The sequence below is a fragment of the Oryctolagus cuniculus genome, chromosome 2 (assembly GCF_051225735.1).
Source record: "Oryctolagus cuniculus isolate XC-2025 breed Fujian yellow rabbit chromosome 2, ASM5122573v1, whole genome shotgun sequence".
Lineage (NCBI taxonomy): Eukaryota > Metazoa > Chordata > Mammalia > Lagomorpha > Leporidae > Oryctolagus > Oryctolagus cuniculus.
The window spans coordinates 162,878,150-162,884,631 of record NC_142868.1 but is presented as its reverse complement, the minus strand read 5'-3'; positions in this window follow the sequence as shown (position 1 = coordinate 162,884,631).

Below are 6,482 nucleotides of genomic sequence, written 5' to 3'. Positions count from 1 at the left end.
CTGTTCCTTTCTTTCTCTTCTTTCCTTCCAGGACTCTGATTATGCTTAAATTAGTGCACTTGATGGTGTCCCACAGGTGCCTCAGGTTTGCTTTCCTTTCCTTTTGTTCCTTAGATTGGATCATCAACTGATCTGTCTTCAATTTTGTTGGTTATTTTGCCAACACAAATCTTCTGTTCCCTTCTAATGAATTTCTGTCTTCAGTTACTGTATTTTTCAGCTACAGAGTTTCTATTTGCCTTCTTTTAGTGGTTTCTGTTTCTCTATCAACGTGTTATGTTCTGTGAAACATTTCCATGCTTCCCCTTAGTTCTTTTGTTTTAATTAATCAATTTATTTTAGAGGTAGAGTTACAGAGAGAGGGAGAGACAGAGAAAAGGTCCTTCCACTGGTTCACTCCCCAAAAGGCTGCAATGGCTGGAGCTGAACCAATCTGAGGCCAGGAGCCAGGAGCCAGGAGCCAGGAGCTTCCTCTGGTCTCCCATGTGGATGCAGAGCTGAAACACTTGAGCCATCCTTCACTGCCTTCCCAGGTCATAAGCAGAGAGCTGGATCAGAAGTGGAGTAACTGGGGCTCGAACCGTCGCCCATATGGGATGCTGGCACTGCAAGCGGCAGCCTTTACTTGCTGCACCACAGCGCTGGCCCCATCCTTTAGTTCTTTAGATGTCATTTCCTTTAGCTCTTTAAACTGATCCTAAAGTCCTTGCCTGGCAAGTCCAATGTCTGAACTTCTTTAGGAACAATTTTGTTGATTCCATTTTTCACGTACATGGTATACATTTTCTTATTGCTTTGTGTGTCTCATAGTTTTTTGTTGTTGAAAAACTGTACATTTTGAATATTATTAGTGGCAACCCTGGAAACGAACCTTTGATATTGTTGCTGTTTGTTGTATTTGTTGTTATTTGTTTAGTGGCTTTCCTGACCTTCTTGAAGTCTGTATTCTTTGTCATGTGTGGCCACTGAAGTCTGTTCTAATTAGCTTCGTGGTCAGCTAACAATTAATTAGACATAGATTTAAAACAAAAAAGAAAACAATTGGAATTGTCTTTGCAGAAGGAGTCTGTGTGCTTTTTGGGTGTCTTCAACACTTAGCCAGGAATTTCACAATTCTGCCTTAGTGTTCATTTTGCTTGTGGAGACCTTCAAGGATAACCAGAGGGTACGGCTTAGAGCCCAGGTCTTTAACGGGCATCCTACAGCGGTGGGCATGCATGTGGTCTTTCATTTTCAGGAATATATTGGAGCTTTAAAAACTTTTATTTACTTAAAAACTTATATTTTCTGGTGGCTGGCGCTGTGGCACAGCAGGCAAAGTCACTGCCTGCACTACTGGCGCCCCATATGGGTGCTGGTTCAAGTGCCAGCTGCACCACTTCCAACCCCGCTCTCTGCTAATATGCCTGGGGAAGCAGCAGAAGATGGCCCAAGTCCTGGAGCCCCCGCACCCATGAGGGAGATCCAGAAGAAGCTCCAACTCTTGAATCGGCCCCCCTCTGGCCGTTGCAGCCATTTGGGGAGTGAATAAGCAGATGGAAAATTCTCTATCTCTCTGTTTCTCTGTCTCTCTCTCTCTCTCTAACTCTGCCTTTCAAATAAATAACAAACAAATCTTTTTTTAAAAAACCAAACTTTTGGAGCCAGTGCTGTGGCAGAATGGGCTAAACTTCCACCTGTGTGCAAGTATTCCATATGGACGCCGGTTCTAGTCCTGGCTGCTCCTCTTCTGAAGCAGCTCTCTGCTGTGGCCTGGGAAAGCAGTAGAAGATGATCCAAGTCCTTGGGCCCCTGCACCCATGTGGAAGACCCGGAAGAAAAAAGCTCCTGGCTCCTGGCTTCAGATTGGCGCAGCTCCAGCCATTGCGGCCATCTGGGGAGTGAACCAGCGGATGGAAGATCTCTCTCTGCCTCTGCCTCTCTATGTAACTCTACCACTCAAATAAATAAATAAAATCTCGAAAAACCCACAAATTTTTATTTCCCAAAGCTTCTCACTCCCTGGGCTTTCTTTTCAAGCTTTTGAGTTGGTCTGTTGTTTGTCTGTTACCCACTGCTGCGGGCAGCAGCAACAGAAACACTTGCCTGCAAATGGTTTTGGCAAATGCCCTGTGGCAGTGGTTTTGGCACAAGGAAAAGTTAGCCCAGCGGCAATATAAAAGCAAGCCTTTTGAGCAGAAACCTAGGGAGCCACCACCCAGATCAAGGAAGGACAATTCGTGAATGGCGACCACTCTGCTCCCTCCTGCACTGACACTGAGACTCCGGGTAATACTTTCACTGTTACTCCTGAGCTGGAATGCTCCTAGAGAGAAACGCCGCCAGTGTTGTTGATCTTACTGGGATTCAGTTGCTTTCTTGAATACGTGCTCTTTGGGTTATTGCAAGTGGTTAGTTTTCAGAATTCCGAAAAAGCTGTTTCTGACACTTCATTTTTATGGAGTGGTGGGCTTTGGAGATCCTTATTCACCCATTTGCACTGGAGAGTACCCTCCCTCCCTGAAATTTATTTCACAATTCCAGCAGAGCAGCTCCCAGACAGCAGGCTCCAATAATCGGCCCCAGCCCCGCATGTAGTGCAGTAGTGTTGAGTACCGCTGAACTTTGCCTCCCAAAGGAACACTGCTCTAACCCACGCCATCATCTATGAGACTTTCTTGAAAAGATTTCAGCTGCTTTCTGCACAAATCACATTCCCTCTTGTCACATCTCTAGAATGAGAGGATATGGTAGTCCTCTCTCAATTTATTGTCAGGGAAACTGAAGTTCAGAGAGTCCTTTGGATGTGTTTATTTTGAGAGGCAGAGTCACAGACAGGGAGAGGGAGAGACAGAGAGAAAGGTCTTCCATCCGCTGGTTCACTCCCCAAATGGCTGCAACAGTAGGAGCTGGGCTGATCTGAAACCAGGAGCCCAGAGCCTCCTCTGGGTCTCCCACATGGGTGCAGGGGCCCAAACCCTTGGCCATCTTCCCTTCCCTTCCCAGGCCATAAGTAGGGAGCTGGATTGGAAGAGGAGAACCTGGGATACGAACTGGCACCCCTATGAGGTGCTGACACCCCAGGTGGAGGCTTAACCTACTATGCCACAGCGCTGGCCCCTAGAAAGTTTTGCTGACTTGCTTAAGGCTGTACAGGAAAGTGGGGATAGAGGTAAAATCCTCCTGATTTTCTCTGTGGGCTGAAGCTAGGGAAATGTGTGCCGGTGCTGTGTGGCTGGACTAGAATTTCAACCTCTCTGGTAGTTCTCAGTGCTGGCCTCAGTTGATCTCTTCCTATACTGCTCCCTCTCTGCTCCACCCATTCTTGAATGCCATGAAGAAAAGAATGCGTAGAACACTTACAGGCTGCCACCTCCTCTGACTACCAGGGAGAAACCATTGGTTCCAGCAGAGCCCATCCTTTGAGAGTTGTCTGCCGCCTGCATGCTGTGGTCTGTCCCACAGCATCACACATGTTAGAATTAGAGAGGATGGGGCCGGCACCGCGGCTCACTAGGCTAATCCTCCGCCTAGCGGCGCCAGCACACTGGGTTCTAGTCCCGGTCAGGGCGCCGGATTCTGTCCCGGTTGCCCCTCTTCCAGGCCAGCTCTCTGCTGTGGCCAGGGAGTGCAGTGGAGGATGGCCCAAGTGCTTGGGCCCTGCACCCCATGGGAGACCAGGAAAAGCACCTGGCTCCTGGCTCCTGCCATCGGATCAGCGCGGTGCGCCGGCTGCAGCGCGCCGGCCGCGGCGGCCATTGGAGGGTGAACCAACGGCAAAGGAAGACCTTTCTCTCTGTCTCTCTCTCTCACTGTCCACTCTGCCTGTAAAAAAAAAAAAAAAAAAAAAAAAAAAGAATTAGAGAGGATGACTTCTCACTTCACAAATGAGGACACAGATCGGGTCATCTGTCTACACCAGGGTTTCCGTGCCTAGCAAGAGTGTCACATTGATCTCGTGGATTAATTAGGCTGCTGTGCTCCAGGGTCACAGTGTGGATGGTGCCTGCTGGGGTTGGTGACACTCTAGAGATAAATCAGACTAGATTATGGCAACGAATAGATCCCGAAGTACGTTGGCTCAGATGCAAAAGAAGCTCATTACTCTTTTTTTTTTTTTTTTTTTTTTTTGACAGGCAGAGTGGACAGTGAGAGAGAGAGACAGAGAGAAAGGTCTTCCTTTTGCCATTGGTTCACCCTCCAATGGCCGCCACGGTCGGTGCACCGCACTGATCCGATGGCAGGAGCCAGGTGCTTCTCCTGGTCTCCCATGGGGTGCAGGGCCCAAGCACCTGGGCCATCCTCCACTGCACTCCCGGGCCATAGCAGAGAGCTAGCCTGGAAGAGGGACAACCGGGACAGAATCCGGTGCCCCGACTGGGACTAGAACCCGGTGTGCCGACACCGCAAGGTGGAGGATTAGCCTAGTGAGCCGCGGCGCCGGCAGAAGCTCATTACTTTTACACTTAATCTAGGGCCGCTGGTCCAAGTAGGGCAGGAGACTTGGTGCTGTGGTTCATATAGCGACTTAGGGGCCCAGGCTAATGGTGGCCCTACCATCTTCACTGTATGAGTTCCAAGGTGACTCTGGTCACTGCCATTCTTGCCCTTGGGAAGGGAGGAAGAGCATGGGGAAGCACCTGTGGGAGATTGTATGGGTCGGGTCTTGAAGTGGCCCTCACCCTGCCCATTCATACTCTTCTGGAGGAGATGTGGTCACAGGGACACACTTAACAGCAAGAGAGGCTGGGAAAGATCAGGTATTTGGACAGTCATACACCAGGCTATGGCTCTGTTACTAATGAACATTGGTAAAATCAATATTTACATCTTCATATCTGGTACTGAGCAGGTAGATATACTCAGGAAACATTTACTGGATGATGGGATAGATGAATAAGTGAATGGATGAATGAAGGAAGGAAGGAACAAAGAAATGGGTTGGTTCTCTAGTGGTAACACAGCTTATAAGAGAATTTTTCATTAGTCGTCCCTATTCTGTAGGCAGTGAAAGAGGTTGTAGATCTCACATTTCTGTTTCCACAAAACACCTCCATATGCATGTACAGGAAAATAATCAACTATTCCTCACTATGAGGAACTCCAGTAGACAGAATTCTGGAACTACACTGCACATATTTGGGGTGAGAAAACATTCTTATTCATGTGATTTTAACTTTATAAATGAATTAGCTGTGGTTTTGCTAACAAATTATTTAATTTTTTAACAAACTTTTTTGCTTACAGTTGGTGGTCGCTTTTGTTGTTCTTGTTTTTGTTTTTGCAGAAATGCGGAACATAGGAAAAGGTCCTTGGTGATCACCAAGTCCAAATCCTTACGCGTGTAAATCCAATGTCCTCCAATATCCATTCTCCCCTTTTCCTGCATGAAGAGAATCCCTGGATTTTAGTTGCCCTGCAATAAACCTACCCTGCACAGATCTGTCTGGCAGTGCCGTGTCATCCTGTGGTCACATTCCATCCAAAGAGATGTTGTCTGCTCTAGAATCCCTTTTTAAAATTATCTATTTGAGAAGTCAGGGTGGGGAGAGAGAGTGCCAGCTCGCACCTGCTGGTTCATTCCCCAGATGACCTCGATGAAGTCACAAAGCCATTTGGGTGGCAGGAACACAGTCACAGTCACCACTGCAGCCTCCCAGGGTCTGGATTAGCAGGAAGCTGGAGTCAGGAGCCGGGGCTGGAATGAAGCCCAGGCATTGTGATGTCGATTCCTGGCATCTCACCCTGTGTCTTAACCTGTAGGCCAAATTCTCACCCCTCTAAGAATCTTTCCTAAGAGGTGCTGTGTACCTGGCTTGATCTCTTCAATCCTTCCTCCATCCTGCCGCCATGAGATTGTGATCAGGTATAGTGGAGCTACAAAGTAGGAAGACCTTGACTTTATACCAATGCTATATTGCCTACCCTGACTTTTAAGAGAAAATGATTGACTGATTGATTCGAAAGACATAAAGGCAGACAGAGAAAAGTATCTTCTATCCTCTGGTTCACTCCCCAAATGACTGCACCAGTCACTGCTGGACCAGGCCAAATCCTGAAGCCAGGAACTCCGTATTGCAGTGCTGGCTCAGGCTGCCTGCTAGTGCGTCTGGGAGGCAGTAGATGATGCTCAGTACTGAGTCCCCGCCACCTTCATGGGAGACACAGAGGGAGCTCCTGGCTCCTGGCCTTGGCCTGGCCTCGCCCCGGCTGTTGCAGCATCTGGGGAGAGAAACAGCAGACAGAAGAGCTCTCTCTCCCCACCCCCTCACCTCTGTCTTTCAAATAAATAAACTTAAAAGATAAAATAAAAATGATTTAAAGGTGTGAAAGAAATACTCTTCTCTTTTGCTTAAACCATTTTCATCACTTCCAGGCAGCCCTCGCCCATATTAATACACTGCAAGACAGAAGAAACTGACCCAGAGAAAAGAAGCGACTTTTGGCCTATATTGTAAGAGTAATATCTCCACATATATTCCTCACTATGGAAAAACAGATGA